The sequence below is a fragment of the Monodon monoceros genome, unplaced genomic scaffold, assembly GCF_005190385.1.
Source record: "Monodon monoceros isolate NGI ecotype Baffin Bay Population unplaced genomic scaffold, NGI_Narwhal_1 Super_Scaffold_8, whole genome shotgun sequence".
Taxonomy (NCBI): domain Eukaryota; kingdom Metazoa; phylum Chordata; class Mammalia; order Artiodactyla; family Monodontidae; genus Monodon; species Monodon monoceros.
Genome location: NW_021703785.1, coordinates 70995716 through 71018670, shown reverse-complemented (window position 1 = coordinate 71018670; position 22955 = coordinate 70995716). Strand labels below are relative to the sequence as shown.

The 22955-nt window shown below is 44.4% G+C and overlaps 1 protein-coding gene across 2 annotated transcripts in view; it reads left to right on the top strand.

Moving 5' to 3' along the window:
• The window catches only part of WASF3 (WASP family member 3), a 91226-nt gene that overhangs the window by 23995 nt on the left and 44276 nt on the right, over nt 1–22955 (top strand). For both annotated transcript variants that reach the window (XM_029210420.1, XM_029210421.1), the window contains exon 2: nt 10212–10306. The gene's annotated coding sequence lies outside the window, so the exon portion shown is untranslated. The remainder of the gene's footprint in view (nt 1–10211; nt 10307–22955) is intronic.

The window sequence follows — 22955 nt, the reverse complement described above, 5'->3', positions numbered from 1 at the left end:
TCTGCTCCCTTTTGAGACAGATTAAGGTTGGAGGTGGGGGAGTGATTCTCAGTCCTTCCCTTTTCCTGTTTATTCAGTGGTGATGAGTTACTCTCCACAGGCGACTGAAATTTTGCCTTCCTTTCTGGGCGGTAATCATTCCCCTTGTTCTGTCTCCTCTCGTGGGCTGTGTTCTTCCTTCTCACTGTGTGCGCTGAGCCATTCAGCTCCCACACCCCAGACGCAGCCATGGCAAGGTATGACTGGGGGCTCGGGAGACTTGAATGTGACAGCTGCGTGTGTCAGTCTTGTTTGAACGCACAGGTCCCCTGCGGGGGGAAGTTTATGGACCCATTTGTTACAGCGGCTGCTACTATACTTTCCTCAGGGAGAAAAATAACTGATGTTACTTGTTGAATTGCTTGTGTAATCTTTATGTCAGGTTTAATATTACACAGAAAGCTTTGAAATAGATTTTGATCCTGGAATATGTAAAAATTGTCATGGTGATCGGAAAAAAACCCAACCGTCTGCTATGCAGCATTTACATCTGCTGTTTCCATCTGATAATGTGCAGATTTCCTAAGTATTTTTGTATATTTATGTAATAATTTTTTGGTCCAAATTTAAGATTCAGCATATTTAATGAAACTAAACAGTAATCCTGATTTGGTTATGATCTGTTTGGTATCTGACAGCATGTTGATTGCTGACTGTATGGTATTTTAGGAGGTTGTTACATTGTTTAGTCCGAGGTTGAGGAGGGAAGGACATTGTTTCACTGGCGGGGGGAGTCAGAGTGACTGCTCTGGTACCTGTGTTACGTCTGTCCTTCTCTTGAAGGAGTTGTGGACATGCAGAACTCCAGGTATAAGCTGAAGATAAAAAAGTAGGCTGGACCCCTCTCTCGGTCAGTTGTAGAAGCTCCTCAGGTCCCTGTACGGGCCGACTGTGGTTGATGCGAGGGTGGGCTGGGAAGCTAGGGTCGAGAGAACCAAGTGGGGCCTGGAAGTTCAAGCTGTGTGTCCTGGCGGGAACAGAAGCCAGGTGAATATGGGAGTCAAGGCGGGGCACATCAAGCGAATAGACACCATGGAGACACCCAGTGGGTCCCGTTCCCGGGTGCTCAGGAACCAACACACAGTCAGAATCCAGGAACCGTTTATGGGTGTGGGGGAGCAGCAAAGACTCAAACAAGTTGAAAATGTAAGGCAACTTTAGTCATTGCTAAGGAAACCTCTTTTATATTTATTTACGATGGCCTGGGACAGACTTCCAGGATTTTCTAACCTAGTTGCAGCTAGGAAGGTGGGCCAAAGCCAAGAGTCATGCCGTCGTTGGGGTGCTGAAGTTAGACCTTGGTCTCCTGATGACTCTCTGATCGGTGGCATCATGACAGTAATTCAGTGTATCCCTGTGATGTGTGTGGTATCATTCTAGACAGTACGAAATGTAAGATTCCATTTTTACCCTCCAGGGCTTCTAGTTGAGTTAAGAAGACAGAGCCTGTGCGTTGGAGGTAAGCCTCAGTGGAAAGGAGAGGTGTTGGGAGTCACCTGGGTTCTGCTCATCCTGAGTTCTGTTGGACTTGGAGGATGGGAATTGTGTGAGTCTTAGGAGGGGCTGAGTTTGGAGTACAAGGTGGGACTTAGCGTGAGCAGGACGTAGGTGAGGGCTTGTCCCACCTTTACAAGCTGTTTCACTCTTGGAGCCTGCTTCCTCAGTTGTAAGCTGGTTAAAGTAATTTCTGCCTTGCTTGTTTGTGGCAGGGTTGTTGTAGAGATTAAATGAGATGATTTACGTGAAAACCCTTTGTAAACGGCACCATGGATTCAAATGTGAGGTGTTACTAATAATTTGCCATTTGCAGCGGGAGCCTGTTGGATCACAGCTCTGTTCATTCATCATATGGAAATGAGACTGTATTCTTGCAGTCAGAGGTGTTTAGTGAAGGTCATGATTAGATGTTGAGGAAAAGAGTCAGACTGTTTTTAAGTAAGGTTGGTGTATGTCTGAGATTTTACTTATAAACTTATAAATACATAGTTAGTGTTGAAAATTGACGTTTAATGTGCATCTGAAGTGCCTTTACATTTTTGGTTAATAAAAAGAGGAAATATATTTGAAGAGTAAGTTACTGAGCTGTGAAAAAAGCAGGAGTCCATTTAGTAGCAAAATTACACGATGCTTCTCATTCCTCATTCTAGAACAGACTATTTTTAGCATCTCTTTGAATCAGTGGTGAATTCCAGTTACAGGATTCAGTAATTAAAGCAGAGAAAAATATAACATCGTTTAGGCAAGAAAATCTTTTTACTTGAGTTGGATCTGTTTCAGGGTTTAGACTATTATCCTCAGCCACCCCCCGCCCCCTCCGGAATCGTTGGCTTGTCATCCCTGTGGGGTCACAAGCAACAGGAAGGGTGCCAGGACCTCGGCCAAGGACACAGTGTCCCGTTTCTAAGAAGGGATGTCTTAACGGGTAAGCTTGTTGTAACTGTCATCTGCGGGACTCTGGAACAAGTGTTCAGGGGTCCCTAGGCCTCCCCCTGTTTTCCTGTCCTCCATCCCTCCCCGATGGTCAGTTCTGTCCCTCTGTCTCCTGCATCTGTCCTGCCACTCCTTTGTTTTTTCCGTTCTCCAGCTGCCTGTGAATATTGCGAAAGCAAACGGCGTGCCGCTGCCAGTTGGTCCCACTCCACATTTGTGTTTGGCGGTTGTGGATTGTTCCATAATGTTGCTAAACAGCTTTCTGAAAACTTGCTCCCAGTCAGCAATCTTTCTTCAAGCTGGAAGCCTTATTTTTATCCTGTGCAAGTTATTATTATTTTATCTTTTTATGCCCATTCCGCAAAAGCTCATTAACTGTTTGGTTGCCCTGAAAGTGGTGTTCTGTTGACCCCAATGCTCCTGCTGTTTCCCTGGGCGGAGCGCAGCCCTTGAAATGGTGACCACAGGGCCAGCACCAGGTCACAGGACACTGCTGGTTGAAGTAGGTCACGAAGATGCATGATGATTTTTTTAACCGAGTCATTTGAGAAAGTTCACTTATTTGACAGATGTTTTTTGAGTGTTGCTTGTGTGCCGAACATTGAGCCAGGAATTAAAAAAAAGAAAATGAGAAAGGTCTTTGATAGTGAAGAGTGCAGTTTTAGGACTCCGGTGGTGGCGCAGGGCCAGACCTCTCTGCAATGAGTGTTAAAATATATATATATATTTTTAATAAAAGCTTAACACTCAGGTAGGCAGAAGCAATACATAACTAGAAAATGCACTTTTGCTTTGAAAACTGATTGTTTACCGTGAATTTCCGAACCTTTTCCACCTCTGAGTTCTTTGATCTCTCGGCAGTGCGGTACTTTGTGTTGCAGTAATGATAACCAGGCAAACGAGTAAGACCAGAACTAAATCTGGGCTTCTTCAGTCATCTTGCTTTTAGGCTTTTGTGTGCTCGTTTACTGATTCACTGTTTGTTTTGTTCTGGACTCAACACTGTTCAGGAGGCTTCGGAGCTCCTTTCTGTGTGAAGCCCTGCGGGTATAAGGACGTGGGTGACCCTCTTCCCACGCTGGGGGCTGTCACAGTGCCCGGGCAACAGGCAGGAGTGGTGCCGGGTCAGTGATGGATGTTCTCAGGGGCTTGTTACCACGTGTGAGGCCAGGCTTGTCCCAGGGATCACTCCTTTGATTCTCGCTCTCGTTGTATTTCGGGTAATTTAAGCTTAAATAACCTGCCTTAGAGGGTGTAAGTGGGAGGCCAGTTTGAGCTGAATCCTGGCTTGAGAGCCCACTGCACCATGGCATCCTCTGTCCCCTGGCTGACTTGCTGGGCACAGAGGAGGGGGTGGAATCTGCCAGCAGCTGAGCAGAGCTTTGGGGTGGAAGTGACCCCTCGCTGGTCAGAAGGTAGAGGGCAGGAGGGCAGGTGTGGGGAGACGCACGTGTGGGGAGGGGAGATGCAAGTGTGGGGAGGGGAGATGCAGGTGTGGGGAGATGCAAGTGTGGGGAGGGGAGATGCAGGTGTGGAGGGTGTGTGCATGAAGGCAGTGTGGGGAGGAGTGATGGGAGGGAAGCTTGCAGACCCTGCCCAGGGCTTGGCCTGTCCCTGTGGGGGCAGGGCGGCGGTGTCAGGGACCCCAAGGTAAAGCCGATGGAACAGCCCGACTGGCCGCGTTAACAGAGGGTGTGCTGCTTCCCTCGGCTCCCCTGCTGTCCCTGCGTCTGTGAAGGGCAGACTGGAGCACCTGGGAAAGGCCAGAGTGCTTTCAGACCCTTGGAAGCTTGCAGAGTTGAAGGCTTTGGTAGATTCTCTGGTTTCAGAGGGCAGAACAGAGAGCATTGGTTTGAAGTGTTAAAGATACAGGCTTTAACTGAATACAGAGCTTGGGTTCTCAACGAGAGGTTACACATTCCTCTCCCTGAACAGTGTTCACAAGAAGCATCCAGGGATGGGGCAGAGGGGAGTCCGCACTGAATGGCGGGTGGATCTCTGGGCCCTTACAACTCTGGCCTGTGCGTATCCTGTAGCTGCCCAGGCAGGCAGTACACACTCTTTATTTTATGAGCAAGCTCTGGACCTGGGAACTTTTGGACCCCCTCGTGATGTCTTCATGTTTAGGTGGTGAGGTAGCACTTGTCTTTATGTTAACCTCGCATCCTCTGTGCGTTTCAGAGGACAGGAATCAGTCTCTCGGTGTCGCTTTGCTCCACACGCACATTATAAGTCTTGTTTATTGAAGCCGGCATTGGTCCTTTCCTCCCACGACACTGTGCACGGATCTCTCTTGCCACTTAGCACTTTCGGACTTCAGTGTGCTGTCTTTCTGTATGTCGTGTCCCTGCTGGCTGACTCATGGCTGTGTTGCTCCTGTATTGTAGAAAGGAACTAAGTGTCTGAATAGATCATGGGCGGTTGATGTGGCCCAGATCTTGATCTGCGTTATTCAGTTCTCTGGCCGGGGACCGTTAGCCCAGAGGTATGGGCCAGCTGTGGCTCTCTGCACAGCCATGTTATATCAAGAATTGATCATTTTGTCTTCTTATTTCACTGGGTAGTTACTGTTCATCAGGTTAAGGGGAAGAAACTATTGTTTTATGACGCTAGTATTTAGGTCTGTGATGCATACTTTTTAAATGAACAAATTACTTAAAACTGGGAGAATTAGGGCTTCCCTGGTGGCGCAGTGGTTGAGAGTCTGCCTGCTGATGCAGGGGACGCGGGTTCGTGCCCCGGTCCGGGATGATCCCACATGCCGCGGAGTGGCTGGACCCGTGAGCCATGGCCGCTGAGCCTGCGTGTCTGGAGCCTGTGTTCCGCAACGGGAGAGGCCACAACAGTGAGAGGCCTGCGTACCGCAGAAAAAAAAAAAAAACTGGGAGAATTTTTCATTTGCACCCTCATAGAATGATTAATGTGGTTTTATTAATTGTTAACTGAATGTGTCCCTAACTGGGAATGGGCTTATATGTAGGTGTTCAGTCAGTGTCGGCTGACACTGTTTCTGTGTTGTGTACAGCAGTATTCCTTCTGCTGCTTGTTTTATGGGCGCACATGTGCACGCACACACACACACACACACACACACACACACACACACACACACACACATCCTTCCTCACCAGGTAAAGCTCTCTGGGCACCAAGACCGTATCTTATTCCTCATCCCTCCTACGTAAGAGCTCACTTACGCGTTGAGGTGAACTGCGGGGCCAGCTAAGTGTGTTCCGTGTGGCTCTGATCTAAGTGATGCAGGGCAATTCTAGCCGTGGGAATTGAAGCTCAGATAACCGACCTGTGAGGCCGAGCAAGGCAGCACAGAGGTTGCTGTTTTGTCGTGTTGTTAGACACGCTTCTAGCTAAAAACATTCCCGTTAGACGTGCTGATGAGATGTTTCTCTGAAGGTAATGGAGTCTGCATGTTGCAGAGTGTCTAACAGTCTTGTAAGTAGAGCTTGCTATGTGCATAGTGAAGAACATTGATGACACGACCTCCTGGATGGAGAGGAACTTAGAATCTGAGCCTGGTGAAGAAGGTGGCCCTGGAATGCAGTGCAGAAACTGCTGTCCTGGACCACGTGTGTGTGTTGTATGTACCGGCTTTCCATTTCTGGAAAACTGGAATTCAGAAGCTTAGGTGAGACGGCAAGGACCAAAATAGTAAACAAATCCTAATACAATCAGATTAGCATAATATTGGCAGATTACCAGTGAGTTACTTAGACACAACCTGTTCTCAGGTTAAGTGTTTTCATGTCACAGAGTTCTTTCTTTCATGTTGACTTTGGATGTTGTAGGTAACTAAGAGGAAAGGGCATATTCCTAGGAAAAACTTTATTATCATTGACCTTTTAAAATGCTCTCTAGAACAAAATTAAGTATTTCGTGAGTAAATGCAGTCTTTTCTCTCATCAGAGTACAGAAGAGTATAGACCAAATGTCAGCTGAACTGCTTAGGAGCTGAAGGGTCTGCAATGTATTTGAAATTACCTGACCTCCTGGTAAAGCTGCTACTCCTCTCCCCTCCCTGCTTTCTTTCATTTTCTTAGAAAATAACATATTTTACTAGACAGCAATTTATCCTGGCTTCATTGATTATCTTTAATCTATGATTATTTTCTAAATTATGGTTTCAAAAATGTAGTTTTTCCTTTTCCCCCCTTTTCTCTCTCTCTGTTTTCTTCAGAGTATAAGGAATTCATAGTATAGGGAATTTTAAGTTAGTAGTAGTATTTTAAGGATGAGGCTGCGGTCTGGAGCCAGCATGAGTACATTTTGATGCCGCCATGTTGAGGGCATTACTCTAGACCCGAATGGCGAGGACAGGCACCTCTCGATGGGATTTTAGAGGGAGGAATCCTTGAAGACCACCCACTTTGTTACTCTGTCCGTTGGCCTGTTCGTCCATCTATTCAACAAATATTTGCGTGTCCGCGTCCCTTTCTCTTGGGGATCCTTTTCCCAGGTCTGGTGACAGCCCCTCAGCTCAGAATCTCGAGTCTGCAATGCTAAGAGCTGCACTGTTCAGGCCCGTAGCCACTAGCCACGTATTGCTGTTCAAATCAGTATTAATTCAAAAGAAATAAAACAGAAAACTCAGTCCCTCAGTCACACTTGGCACAGGTAAAGTGGTCGGTCGAGTGCTCTCTGTGACTGGGCCCACCACATGGGCCGGCGTCCACGTGTGGAACACGCCCATCACTGCGGGGGGCTGAGCCTGGCATTCCCGCCTCTGCTCCTGGGCTCCACCCCCGAGACCCCTCGGTGCCCATCCGCTCTAGCACTCAGTGCCTACCTCTCCCAAGTTCATTCCCATTCATAAATTCTCCCATCTTATTGTAGGTCTGGGTCATCTGTCATCTGAATTAAGGCCACAGTGTTACCAGAGCTGTGAAGCCTCCCTGCCCCACCCCACCCTGGCTGCCCCTCGCCCCTCCCCCCCCGCTCTCGATACCACGCACACACAGTTGTCACACTGAATACCAATTCCTTGTTGATACAGCCTTTCTTCTGGGGGATCGAGAGGTTCTTGGGGGTGCAGGATTGGGTTTTGGCTTTCCAGGGTCGGGGCACATGAAGCCTGACACATCACCACAGCAGGCAGGTGTTTATTAAACTGATAGAGGGAGGAACGGTGGGTGGAGGAGGCTTCACAGGTTGCGCTGTAAAGACTGGAGCCAATTTGGATGCACGGAAGCCACACGAGGAGAGGCGTTCGTGGCAGGGGAGCATCACAGATGCAAGCCAGTTGGCAGGAAGTTAAGGGTGGCTGTGCTCCCAGGTGCAGCCGGAGTGGCATGTTCAGCACCATGGCCAGGGCTTAACCAGTGACAGAACCCATGTAAATCCTGGTGCTTCACATATATGTGTTTCCCTGTGCTAATGCAACACCTCTTAGTAGAGGTGCTGCGTTTCACACTTAATAACCTTAACCTGTACCTTCAAAGGAGTTCAACATACGCTTTTCCCCTGTAAAGTAAGGCAACACATTCACAGAGTCCAGTTAACTCTTCAAGACCTTCGTGGTTCCTGACTTAGGTTAGACGGGTTATCAGCTCAGTAGGAAAGAAAAATGCACGTATGCACGTCCAGAGGAGGCCATCTGATACAGTAATTAAGAACAGTGACGGTGGCCAGACAGCCCTGTCCTGGCTCTGGCTCTTCCAAGCTGTGTCGGCCGGGGCAAGTCACCTTCCGATCCTCAATTTCCTCATTTTTTAACGGAGATATTACCTGTGTCGACTGAAGAAAATCACACAAGCTAAATGCTTCGAGTTATGTTTTATTTGGGAATTTACCGAGGACTATAGCCCGGGAGACAGCCTCTCAGATACTCTGAGGAAGTATTCCAAAGAGGTGAGGAGGGAGCCAGGATAGGAGTTTTTGCTGGCGGGGGTGGGGGTGGGGGGGTGGGGGGGGGGGGTGGGGGGTTGGGGCATGTAGTGGAACATCTAAAGATGACTGCCCATCACAAAAACCAAACATCTCAAGTTAACGATTTTAGTGTTTTTCTTTGTGTGGGAAGATGCAAGAGTCTGGGCTCTTTGAAATTCTTCCTTAGATGTGCATCTTAACTGCCTAGGACCGGTATCCTATTTTTCTCCGTCCTGAACCCCCTCAGGGCGCACCATCAGGGCAGCTGCAGTGGCCGCTAGCTTGATGGCGGGCAACATTTTTCCGTCCTGCCTTGTGAAGATTAAGTTAATCATAGGTGACTCAGCACTCTGCTAAGTCCTCAGTAAGGCATTCACCAAGTGGCAACCAGTAACAAAGTTCTACTTCCGTAGCCTTTCACACAAATGGGAAAATTCATAGCTGTGTTTCCCAAAGGAAGAGTTAACCCATGATGGCGAATGTAAAGGGGCGTCCAGGGCACACACATTTGGATTGCCCTTAGGTACAGTTAGTTGTATAGTTACATAGTGCTGGTTACTTCCAAAATCATGCAAATAAGGTGATCTGGTTCAGGTGAAATTTGGCCTGGATAATCTGAAACCCAGGGATGCTCCTCTGTTTTTGGAAATAGGATGATCACTTATGCAAACGACAGGAAAAAATCACTTTTACATTTTGCATCATCAAGTGCTGTCCAGCCGCTCCGAAGGAGGGGAGAGAGAATCACGTGCTGCTTTTAATTTTAACTGAGCAAACTAGGAGGACATGCGTAGTATTATCGAATGACCTTTCTGTTTCCTTTTGCACTTTCAAAAGGATGGTGACAGTCTTAACTGTGGACGTTCTCGTTATCCACTGGCCCACATACAGTTCACGCACAGCCAGACAGTCCCTTCTAGACTTCAAGTTGCTTTCCTTCCCTACGGAGATCACACCCCCTCCTTTCCAGGGCCTGCACGGCCTTCCCCCTCCCCCCACCCCCACCCTTCCTTGACCTCCCACGAAGCTTTTGCTATACCCCAGCCCACTTCTGGGCTGCCCTGCTCTTTCCCGCATCTACCGTGTTGTATTATAATTATCTACGCGCATCAGTCACCCTTGCAAGACTCAGTTCTTTCATGAGCAGGCGTTTTCTCAGTCATTTTTGTGTCTGCAGGGTTTAAAGGCGGGCCAGCTTACGCAAGATGCTTAGAAATGTTTTGCCGAATGAACGAATGCTTGTTCTCTATATGTTTCTTAAATGTATTCTCCTAAGTGAATGGTAACTCTATTTGGGTAGGAAACTGTACTATATTTTTGGTACCACAAACAGTGTTTATCTTCAGATAACTCTGTAGCCTTGCTGTTAAAATCTGTTATCCTGGAAACACTTTCTAGGGTCAATTCAGCAGGTTTTAAGTCGTCGTTACTGTTTTATCCCCACATGTACTATTAAAATATTTGTGAAGTGACCACCAAGATTTTTATTGACTTGAGTTCTTATGCGAATGATCTGTATCCAGTTAATTGTGGGCGGTCACAAACCTAAAATGTGTGTAAGCAGTTCAGTTGAATAGACCTGTGGTATACTGGGCTTTTTTGTTTTTCTTCCCTTCGGCTGTTATTTACTAGATACCTTGAAGTTAATTTCAGAGCTTATTCCAGGATAGAGAGTGGGAATTATACCGGAATTCACATTCCTTATTAGCTCCCTGCTTAAACTAACTTAAAAAGAACTAGTTCTGGGACTAGAGCTCCCCTGACGAAATTATTGGAATGTGAAATTTGAATTTAAGACTTTCTTGGAGACGTGAATGCATTTTGCTTGCCGGTAGTTAATTTTTTTTTTTCTTTCTTCTTAGTTTTAATTTTGATTGCTGTTACTACTGATATCTGGGCCAAAGTGGTGATGCTACCTGAGGGACATCTCTGCAACCCATAAGTCAACAGTTACACGGTAAGACTGTGTGCCTTTTACCCTTAAAGCCATTTAATTTCTATAACATTATAGTTTAGAATTTGAATTTGAAATGGAGTAGGATAAAATATGTTAGTGTTTCAAAATATTAAAACATCAATATATTTTAATATATAAATATTAACCGCAGATAATATTTTAGAGCTTTTGGTCCTAATCAACAGTGAGAGGTTGAAAGAGAAAAACTATAATTTGATATATTCATTTCCTGTTAATTTTTACGTGAACAAGTATGGATATGCAGTTTTTGACTCATTAAACTGGGGTCTCATTTCCCCCCCTATATATCTTGCCCATTTACTTTCTGTTTCCTGAGGTTTAACCAGTTCATTATTTTTTGGATCTTGTTAATAACGAGTGGGTATGAGAAGCCAAGGTGATAAAACTTAAACCTCCTCAGGTGTTACTGTAACTCACTCTGAAGTGAAGTGGTGATTCCAACAGTGGCTCAGATGAGGTTTTGAATTATTTACGGGTTTAAATGACCTGTATTTCCCTATCTTTGAGGAATGCCTCAAGAGTAACGAGGATGGTGTACTAGGAAGGCAGGTCCTGCTTGGAACCTCACTTTCCTTCTGTACAAAATTCTGCCGTCTGTCTTGCCTGCTTTACAGAGTGAAAAAAATCACTTGATGTTTGTGGAATTGTCCTTTTTTGCATTAAGGGTAGAGGGAGAATAACAAGTCTTGGTTCTGAGTTGGTATTGAGAGAGAACGTATTACTCTTGATGTCTGTGTGTGGGGCATGCCAGAAGCCTTGACCTCTAATCCTGCCTCACCTTGACCCTGGCCATAGCACTCCAGTAACTTCCTATCAAAAAATTGATGTTGATTCCCATACTTTCATGTTACAGGTAATTTTCCAGGAATATGTCTGAATTCTTTGACCACAGCAGAATTAAGCTAGAAATCAGTATCAGATGTTTGGGAAATCACCAAATATTTTGAAATTAAATATCACATTATAAAGATCCCACGGGTCAAAGGGGAAGTCACAAGGGAAATCAGAAAATACCTTGAATGAAAATGAAAATATAACATATCAAGATTTATGGGATGTGCCTAAAGCAGTACTTCAAAGGGAAATTTATAGTGTTAAAGGCTTATATTAGAAAACAGAAGTTTTGAAACAATAATATAAACTTTTACTTTATCAGCTCAGTGCCTTATATCCACCTAGAGGGTGGGATAGGGAGGGTTAGAGGGAGATGCAAGAGGGAGGAGATATGGGGATGTATGTATATGTATAACTGATTCACCTTGTTATACAGCAGAAACTAACACACCATTGTAAATCAATTATACTCCAATAAAGATGTTAAAAAAGAAAATAAATTAGAAGGCAGGGAACTATATTCAATATTCTGTAATAAACCATAATGGAAAAGAATATGAAAAAGAATATATATATTTATAACTGAATCACTTTGCTGTACAGCAGAAATTAACACAACATTGTAAATCAACTATACTTCAAAAAAATAAATTAAAAAAAAAAGAAACTAGAAGGCACAGAGCAAATTAAACCCAGAACAAGCAGAGGAAGAAAATAATAAAGATAAGGGCAGAAAACAATGAAATAAAAAACAGGAAAAAAAAATAGGAAAAAAATCAGTGAAACCAAAAGCTGTTTCTTTGATGAGATCAATAAAAGTGACAAACCTGTAGTCATAGTGATCAGGAAAAAGAGAGAGAAGAGGCAAAAATTTCTAATATTAGAAAAGAGAGGCCATCAATATAGATCCTACAGATATTAATAGGAAGATAAGGAAATATTATGAGCCACTTAATACATATGATAACTTAGATAAATGGACAAATTCCATCAAAGATATAACCTACCAAACCTCACTCAAGAAGAAATGGATAGGGACTTCCCTGGCGGTCCAGTGGTTAAGAACTTGGCCTTCCAATGTAGGGAGCACGGGTTTGATCCTGTTGGAGAGCTAAGATCCCATGTGCCTCGCAAGCCAAAAGGCCAAGACATAAAACAGAAGCAATATTGTAACAAATCCAATGAAGACTTTAAAAATGGTCTGCATCAAAAAATCTTAAAAAAAAAAAAAAAAAAGAAATGGGTAACCTGTATAGCTCTTTATTAAAGAAATTGAATTTGTAGTTAAAAATTGTCCTCAAAAGAAAGCTCTGAGCCCACATGGTCTCATTGGTGAATTCTGCCAACCTATTAAGAAAGAAATAATACCAATTATATACAAACCCTTCAGAAAACAGAAGGAAAGGAACACTATTTTATGAGGTCAGTATTACTCTGATACAAAAAACGGATATTTCTCCACAAAATATTAACAAATTAAATACAGTTTATATAGAAAGGGTAATATATCATGCCAAAGGACCATTTATTCCAGAAATGCAGGAATAATTCACAATATCAACAAACTAAACAAACAGAATTTTTAAAACCCCTATGATCAACTCAATAGATGTAGAAAAAGCATTTAACAATATTCATCGTCCAGTCATGATTAAAAACTCAGAAAACTAAGAACAGAAGGAAACTCTCAAAAAAGTTGGAGTAGACGGGAGCTTCCTGAACTTGATAAAAGCTGTCTATGAAGAACCTACAGCTGATATTACAATTACTGGTGAAAGACTGAATGCTTTTGCCTGACATTAGGAGCAAGGCTAGTCACTCAACGTTCCTATTCAGAATTGTCCTAGCCAGTGCAATAAAGCAGGAAAAAGAAATAAAAGGCATATGGGATAGGGAAAGAAGCAAAAGCAAATTTAGAACTCCCCTAGCAAGGGGCCTGAGAAATGTTGGTTTAGCCTGCCAGCCTCTGTGATATAGAAGGGAGAACAGGAGTTGGGGAATAGCTCTCAAATGCCAGCACATAAAATCTACTACATTTTGGGTTCTGTGGTCATGATCTGAAAATCATAAAAGCAAGGCAACATTTATATCACTTGTGGGTTTAAATTACTGTTCTTTAAAGTTTTAAAAGTCAGCATAATCTATTTTGAGAGTCTTATTTCAGCATCTTCTTCTTTCCGTTGATATAACTGGAAAGCCACGTGTAGTATTTAAAAGTTACACATTGGTTTAAACTTCATTAAATAGCTTTTGTTTTTTAAGTTAAAGAAAAAGGCTATCTGAAACAATATAAAGATGTCCTCTAAAGTTTTGTGAGGGCAAACAACGTTATTTGTTAAATCTGTTACAACCCTCACTTAACTTTGGAGGAGTTAACAGTTCTTAGAATATACTGACGTGTTTTGTGTAATAATATAAGACACATATTGTGCCTTTTAATGGCTGCTATGTAATTTCCAAGTACTTGCTCATTTTTGCGGTGGTTGGCAGTGTGGGACTGAGGGAATGTTGAGTCGTGGTCCCAATTGTCTGGGAGAATTAGGACAGCGTCTCTGGGTGGTTTTACTGGAATCATTTCTAAGTCTCTTGCAATGAAATTGTTTTTCAGCCTAAGTAGAATACTTACAAATATTAAACAAATTTAATAATTGTGTGCATTTCATTACATGTTACCGGCCCTGTCACTTGGTGCTCGGTACTTGGTATGGCACAGAGGAGGAGTGTAAATTTAGAAGTTATGGAAGATCTTGGGTTCAAATGCTAAAAACATAGAGGCTTAATTAAGCTTTTGAGCAAAATCCACGTAAATCCTTGATCCTCATTTCCCTTATCTGTAAAAGGAGGATAATAATCTTGATAAGCTGCTGAAAACATTGAAAATATTCCTCAGAGCATCTGAGAGACCGTGGATCCTCGGATGGTGATGCTGGTAGAGGGTCTTAGTTGCAGAAACATCCTAAGACTTTGGCACCCACCAGAACTTTTTTCTTTTTTTTTGCGGTACGCAGGCCTCTCACTGTTGTGGCCTCTCCCGTTGCGGAGCACAAGCTCCGGACGTGCGGGCTCACCGGCCACGGCTCACGGGCCCAGCCGCTCCACGGCATGTGGCAGAACTGGTTTTGAGTTTAAGTTCTTCTACTTATGAATCATGTCACTTTGGATAAGTTAATTTTTGAGCCCTGAGTTCTTTATCTGTTAAGCGAGGGCAGTGCCAACCCATAAGGTTGTAGTGGGGTGTAAATGACATAACGTATATAATAAAATGCTCAGGTATGTAAAATGTTCCCATTTATCATCTGTAACGGGGTTACCATCGTTAGCTTTATGATTTTGTTTCTTTGGTTGATTTTCTATAAAGTGAACTAGAAACCCCGAATGGTCACGGTTCACCTGTTGGACTGTGTTAAGAAGAATGAAGCCCATAGGATGCCAGGCTTGATGTTTTGAGACCAAGTGTTGCAAATGTTAGATATTTTACTAGTATTTCTCTGGTACTTGCATAGTGCAAACAGTTGGGAGTGGTTAACTAAAATAACCATTCAGTTTATCTTAACTATCTTTCATGAACACAGCTTCTAGTTGCCAAAAATATTGCCACCAGGATGCTTTTGGTTTCTAAAAATACAGACTCAAGATCTGTAGCATGTCTGCTAGGGAACAGTTGGTAGGTTCTACAGCTTTTCTGCTATTTTGACCTTATTTCAGGATGTCGTTCGTATGAGTTGCCAACGTTTGGCTATTTTTGACCAACAAAAGTGGAAGCTCCATATGGTCCAAGTGGGTATTTCAGGCTCTGCTGTTAGTGTTTTCTTTACACACTTGGTAAATGATCTAATTTTATATCTTATAATTTGTTGTTTCCTCTAGGAGCTTACATTTATTTTTAACGCATTTGGGATTTTCTTCATTAATTTGTTTGGTGAACGTTGTTCTCAAGTAATTGGTGCAAAAGAGTAGGGCAGAGAAAAATAAGTGCTGCATCTTCCTTAACAAAAAGAGGAGATGCTGCCTAATCTTGGAGAAGACTTTCAATTTATGGTCAGGTAAATAATTAGAAACAAAAACTAGAGGCTTTTGAGAATTAAACCTTGAGGTCATAGGTCATACAGGTAGAGTCTGAGTCCCTGAAAATTCTCTGAGATCAATTCACCCTCACAAGTGCTAAAGCCACCCTGGATGGTTTTAGCTTCTGAGGGTTTATTCATGTGTTTCATGTTATGAAAATAACGCAGTGTTCACTCAGTTTACTGTTGTGTTTATAAAGTATCCATGGGTCATATGTTTACTGTACTTTGAATAAGAAGCTGACAATTTTCGTTTCATTTAAAAGGGCATTCATGTAACAGGTACTTAGCGTGGGTCATAAATAGTGACGATAATACCGCGCTGAGCAGCTTATGAGCCTTTCCTACGCATCACAGCCTGATTGTGGTGCTGACAAGCCATTCTTGCCCTTCTTGTCCAACTAAAGGGAAAAGGGAGGCACAGAGTTCGTTTTTTAATGTGTCAGGTAAGCACTGATTCCTTCACAGGGGTAGTATCTGGGGTTTGGGATCCACTTTACGCTGTTCGTGGCCTTGGTGTACCATGTCATCGGAGGTGTCATCGGAGCCCTCGGAGGGGAGCAGGCAGGCGTTGCTTCCGTCTTGTAGGTGAGGACTGGGGTGTAGTGGGATTGAGATCCTGAAGAACTTGGATTCTGCTCGCTGGCCTGGCTTGTTCGGCTGCTGTGCCAGGGCCAGGCCCCTTTCAGGACGGCTGTCTGTGCTCAGTTTGCACCGCCCGCTCCCTGATTGTGGAGCGGGGACACATCCACTTTGGAGGGTGGAACTCTGTAGGAGGAAAACTTTTCCTAGGAAGTGAGTTAGCATTTCTGTTTGCTGTATTCATCGAGCCATTAACTGTGGCGCCTGACGAGTTGCTAAATTTATCTTTTTCTGTTTTTTTCTGTCGTGGTCTTTCGTGCCGTGTCTGTGGCTCACAGTAATTCTTTCTCCCTGACCATCGTGTCAAAATCTAAATATGAAATAATTTTCCAGGCGTCTCCCAATTTGTATTCTGCTCTTATCTCTTATCCAACCCCACGGATCCAGTTTTTAAACTAATTGGATAGTTTTATTATTGAGTTTTGAGAGTTCTTTGTATGTTTTGCATATAAGACCTTCATTCAATAAGGCGTAACTGGCCAACAGTAAATGATACATGTTTGAAAGGTGCAGCCTGGTGAGTTCTGACCTGTGCACACAGCCGTGAGCGCGCACGCTGTCGCCCATGGAAGGTTCCTCCGGCCTTTGTCACCCCCCCCCACCCCGCCCCCGTCTCTCCCGCACCTCCAGGCAACCATGGATCTGCTCTCTGTCGTGAGATTGGTGTGCGTTTCCAGAATGTTACTGTAAAGGAAAAGCAGTCCTCTGTGTGTCTCCTGCTTCTTCACTCTGACACCAGGCATGTAGTGTCCCCACGGCAAGCAGTTTGGTGACACCGGCCAGGTGGCTTGCAGTTCAACTCAGTTCTGACGTTTATCTGGTGGAGAGAGCACCCATCCCACAGGTGAAGGGCCTGTCCCACAAGATCCCCCCACCCAAGCCCCCCAGCTTCCTTTGTTACCTGCACTTCTGGCCGAGTGGCTGTAAATCCAAGGTTCCCGTGACCCCTGTCTGAGCCTGATGGTGCACAGAACTCAGGAAACCAGTTTACCCACTAGATGGATGACCAGGCTGTTGCGAAGGACCTTCAAGGATATGAGTGAGCAGCTCGATGATGAGACACAGAACCCCGTGAGTTTGGGGTGCACCACCCTTCTGGCATGTGGATGCATCCGGTTCACCAGCCTAGAAGCTCTTGAACCCCATCCTTTTGGGGGATTTCTGGAGGCTTCGTGACAGGCACGATACGTTAGATCGTTGGCGGTGGGTGACTGAACATGGTTTCCAACCCCTCTCCTTTCCCCAGAGGTCTGGGGGTGGGACTGAAAATTCCAACCTTCTAATCACTGGGTTGGTTCCCCTGGCAACCAGCCCCCATCCTTAGGGAAGGTCTGGAAGTCACTTCATTAACATATGCAAGTGTGGTTCAGAGGGGTTGGTTTGTGTCAAAAGACCCCTTTATAGCTCTTATCACTTAGGAAATTCTAAGAGTTTTAGGAGCTCTGTACCATTAGTGGTGATGAAGACAAAATACGTATTTGTTATTATAAATCACAGTATCATAGTTACATAGAAGGAACCCTACAGTGTGTACTCTTTTTTTGTCTGGCCTTTGTTCAGCATAACCATCCGAGATTCATCTTTGTTGTTTCCCGTATCAGTAATTCGTTCCACGTTGTTGCTAAGAAGTGCAGTTTGTTGGGCTTCCCTGGTGGCGCAGTGGTTGAGAGTCCGCCTGCCGATGCAGGGGACATGGGTTCGAGCCCCAGTCCGGGAAGATACCACGTGCCGCAGAGCGGCTAGGCCCGTGAGCCATGGCCGTTGAGCCTGCGCGTCCGGAGCCTGTGCTCCCCAACGGGAGAGGCCGCAACAGTGAGAGGCCCGCGTACCGCAAAAAAGAAAAAAAAAAGTGCAGTTTGTTTATCCACTCACCCGTTGATGGGTTTTGGGGTCGTTTCTATTTTGGGTTGTTTTTGGCTTTTGCAAATCAAGCTGTATGAACATTCATGTTTGGGTCTTTGTGTGGGCATGTGCTTTTTTTTTCTTTTTTAATTAATTTATTTATTTGGTTGTGCTGGGTCTTAGTGGCGGCAGGCGGGCTCCTTAGTTGCGGCATGCCTGTGGGATCTACTTCCCTGACCAGGGATCCAACCCAGGCTCCCTGCATTGGGAGCTCAGAGTCTTAACCACTGTACCACCAGGGAAGTCCCTGGGCATATGCTTTTATTTCTTCTGCATGAATTCCCAGGAGTGGAATGGTTCCTGGGGGGTCATCCTGATAAGTGTGCGTTTAACTTTTTAAGAAACGCCAAACTGTTTTCCAAAGTGATTGGGTTGTTTTACATTCCCTTCAGCAGAGAGTTCCGGTTTCTCTACATTCTTACTGATGTTTGGTGTGGTCAGTGGTTTTGCCTTCAGCCATTCTAATAGGTGTGCAGTGCTATCTCCTTGTGATTTTAATTTGCATCTCCTTCATGGTTAATGACTGATGGTGTGAAATGTCCTTGAGGTGCTTATTTGCCATCTGTCTGTCTTCTGTGAAGTGTCTGTTCATATATTTTGCTCATGTTTTTAATTGGATAGTTTTATTATTGAGTTTTGAGAGTTCTTTGTATGTTTTGCATATAAGACCTTCATTCAATAAGTGATTTGTACTTTCATCCATTTTACTAGCAATTTTTCCCCCTTTACTCTAGAATGAAGTTTTTGGGAGTGACTGGGATTATTTTACAGTCTAGATCTCCCAGGTTCCATTTATCTTAAAAAATGTTTATTTAAGTAGCTGGTTTTGTCTGGCTGGTCAAAACAGGGAAGGAAAGCAGTTCCCGGTAAAAGCATCTCTGAGGTTCCTGGATTAGTAACATGAATCAGAATAAACTTTTATGTGCAACAGAGAAATAGAAAACAGGTGTAGGCTCAAATATAAAGTATATTCTACAGTCCCAAATGTACTGAGTGATTATATGGATACCAAGACACTATAAAATGACTTAGAAATAAAATACGAATATATTTTTAAAGCGGTTTACATCTAAAAGGAATTTAGTAATTTGTTGATGAAAAATTAATCAATAGGCAATCTAAGAAAGAAAGAGAAAATTTTATTCAAGCCATCCTGAAGATTATAACCCGGGAGGCAGTCTTTTAGAAATCTCTGAAGACTGCTCATCGGAGGTCAGAGCACACATTATATAAGTTTTTGAGACAAAGAGTCATACATCAAAGGAACATATTGACAGTTTGTGAGCCCAACAAGGCGAGTAGTGGGTCACGGTGACCTCTTGCAGGATTGAGAAAGGAGTGTTATTCCTAAGTCATTGCCTCACTGGCACCAGTAGGAAGTTGCTTTTTTTGGGTGAGCAGGCATTCCTGTGTCTTTAAGGGGATCCAGTTAATATAATGTGTGATACAGATGCAAAGTGCACACTAAAGAGGGGGGGAGGGTAGTGGCTCAAATGGCAGAGAAAATTTTATGTTTAAACATTTTCTTGTTCTGCCTTAAAAATAATTTTATTTCATCACTTTAAATTGAAAAAAAAAACAGTCCAAACTAAAGAAGGACATAACAGAGCTTAAAAGTCAATTTCAATATAGATACCCAGATAACTGATGGAAGGTTCTAGAAGAGAAGCTTTCTTGAGCCCCATGGCCACCCCCGTGATGCCCAGGAGAGGAGGGCGGGGCAGAGACCACGGATTGTTCTTCACTTACTGGATGCTCTTCACCACTTGCTTCTCCATATCCCACTCGTGGTAGGTTATTTTCTTCACTTTTTCTGGCCTTGAGGTTTCTTTCTACAGCAGACAAACGACAAGACAGGAGCCAGTGGTGAACATGCTGGTGCAGAGGAATCTCAGCCTCAACCTCTACTCTCTGCCTTTTCAGTTAGAACCAGATGTTAGCGTCCACCTGAAAAAATGTCCAGGTGATGTTTTGTAGCCCATAAAAGACAAGCGACCATTTCTTATCTCTGAGCGTCCTCCAAAAATAGGCACTTGACAGGGGTTTCATATCACTATGTTATTCCATAGACATAAATCTGCTTTTTCCCCTGGGGTACTTATTATTTACTTGTTGAGGCTGTTGAGCAAAAACGAGATGATACTTTCCAACCCTTGGAAACGAACTGCATTCCTCCACCGCCTGACGTTGCCTGAGTAGCCTCCGTGTGCCGAGCGTGCGCTGCAGGGTCGGTGAAGCGGTGTGACCTCCCCATCCCCCAGTGAAGTCTTTCCAGTTGTGGTGTTTTTTTTTTGTTTTTTTTTTTGCGGTACGCGGGCCTCTCACTGTTGTGGCCTCTCCCGTTGCGGAGCACAGGCTCTGGACACGCAGGCGCAGCGGCCATGGCTCACGGGCCCAGCCACTGTGCAGCATGTGGGATCTTCCCGGACCGGGGCACGAACCTGTGTCCCCTGCATCGGCAGGCGGACTCTAAACCACTGCGCCACCAGGGAAGCCCTCCAGTTGTGTTTTAATTTCCCAGGTATGAGAAATACCTTAAACTAGTGCTTGTCACCCTGGATTGTAACTTTATTGATATGCCTGCCTCTCTCACTGAACCATTACTTCCTCGAGGAAAGGGATTTTGTCTTATTTTTGATGTTTATTCTTTGTATTTCCATTGGCTAAAGTATAGTAAAAATGCACGAGGTGTTTGGAGCACAGGCGAATCCAATATGGATATTTCTGGAAGCCAGCTGAATATCTAACTGGAAGGAAAGAAAGCACGCCAGAGCTCGGGGGCCCTGTGAGAGCAAATCTGTTTTTTCGGAGGAGGAAACCGAGGCCCACCTTGGTTAAGAAACCTGCACAGGGTCACTCAGTGCTGGTGGCAGAACTGGGCCTGGAACCCAGGGCCTCCGGTTCCTCTGCGCCTTTCTGTCCCTCATCATGCAGGAGCCTACAGACCATGTTCTAGTAACAAAGCCTAGACATTTATCCCAGTGAAACACAACTGTTACACTTATGCAGTCTTTCCCCCACTTCGCCCCCCGACTTCATCACGACTTTCCTCTGAAGCTTACGTAAAAGAGGGGAGGGCAGTGTCGCTCTAGAAGATCACAGAACAGGGTGGGCGCTGAGGAGGCCCAGGCTCTTCCTCTGGCTGCGGGAATGTGACGGCGTTGGGGGTACCTTCCGGGGAATGTCAGCAGGCAGGCGGGGTCCCATAAAGCCAGGGAGGAGCAGACACGGTCCTTGCCCCTCACAGTAAAAGGGGCACAGCGGGAAATATGGTGGGAATCAGAGGACCGGCTCTGTGTGGGTGCAGGGATGGGGCCACATGTGCTGGGATCACGTTTTTTCTGAGGACACAACTCCTACATACAAGTCAATGTGATTAAAAATCCAGACATGTGCAGTAGGCACACGTGTAGTCTGCTGTGTGCAGGAGAGTCTGGGCGTGTGATTTCCTCTGCTACGTGCTGCGCTGTAAGTGCCAGGCATGTGGCAGTCAGAGCAGAGGTTACCAGCACGTCGGGAGCAGAAAAGAAAGCATCATTAACACCGTCAGGTTCTCTGAGCTGTGCGTGTTCTCCAGCCTCAGGAAGTCTTTATGGCTGCAGGGTGGAGACAGAAATCCATCACAGTTTTGTCAGTTTTATACACTCAACCAGGGCCATCAGTAATATAGTTTTAAATATGTAATAAGGACTTAGTGCACTTTCTTTAAGTTACACTCTGCATCCAATCAACCCTTTCTACAATCATAATATAAACTGGGGAATGATCACAATCGTGGGTTTCTGGGCCATAAAACAAATCTCAGCAAATTTAAGTGAGTTAAAGTCAGACAAAGCATGTCCTCTGAACACAATGAAATTCAACTGAAAACCACCCCGCAGTAGGATATCTGGAAAAATCCACTCATTGTGTTTGTATTACTAAGTCGACTGCTCGCCCGAAAGAGATCTTCCAGATGGTTCACATGGACAGGAATGGCTGTGGAAAGGGACATTCTGAGAACTTCATACTATTTTAAACATCTGTGGAATTGCTTCTATAATTTCTTTTTTAAGGAAAAAAAGCATTCCAATTAATGATGCTGTAGGAAAACTGAAGAGTTTCAGTATATGGAATTTTAAAAAGAGGATAAATAAGTTATTGGAAGATAGGAAAGTTTGAGTGAAAGTAGAAAACACATTGATATGATTCTGAAATTCTTTAATCCTTTGACTTTAATCACAAGAGTACTACTTGGAGAAGTTGAATGCCAGTTTGCAGACATTTAGTTGCATAATGAGTAAAATTACAGGAAAAATTCAGGTTTAGGTTAATTGTGCAATAAGCAAAATTAGATGGGAAATATTAAGTATCTTATTTCAGTAATGAATGTGATATTAATATTAAAGTAATAAGATCATTAGTATCTTACATTTTGTTGCCCAGCACACATTTTCACGTGAACCTCCATACAGCCTGTAAGGAAGCCACGGAAGGTGTAATTAGTACACACTGACTCGGGGTTATTTTGGAAAGGTGACACAAAAATCAAAGTCTAATGTCCGCTTATATTATTCTGTGTCCTTATGGGATCCCACCTGCAAAAGTTTGGCGGGGGATGTGCCTGTGTGAAAAGAGGAGAGGAGGCTGGAAGAGGCATCCTGCGTGATGCACGTCCGACCCCGAGGTGGGGGTGTAGGAGAAGGTTCCGTCCTGGTTGGCTGAGGTCTGCAGGAGCCTGGGCAGAGCCACTGGGAGCCCCGTCGCTGTCTGGTCTTTGCTGGTTCCCCTCAGCTGTCCCGTTCTCATTTCTTGCTGCTGACTGACCGTCAGCCTCCCTCTCAAGTGGTGAAGAGTTCTCCGTCTCTGCTGCTCCAAAGAGCAGCAACTAATCTGGATATCGTGGTCCCACTTCCAGGTTCCTGGGGAGGGACCCTGGCCTGGTTTCGGTCGTGCCTTGGAATCTAGTTCACAGTTGCGTGAACCAGGTTGTGTCTGTAAACTGAGACATTTCCCAGAAAAGTTGGACAAACTGCAGGCTTGACAGTAAACCTCATGCGACCTCCAGTAGTCCTTAAGCATTTGTTCCTTAGCACGTAGGGCGGCTTTGAAGAATGGTTGGGATGTTCCAGGGATGGGATGGTGAAGCACATGGAAGTTGTTTGCTGGTGACTGGTTGGATTCGCTCATTCCATGTCTGTTTCGGT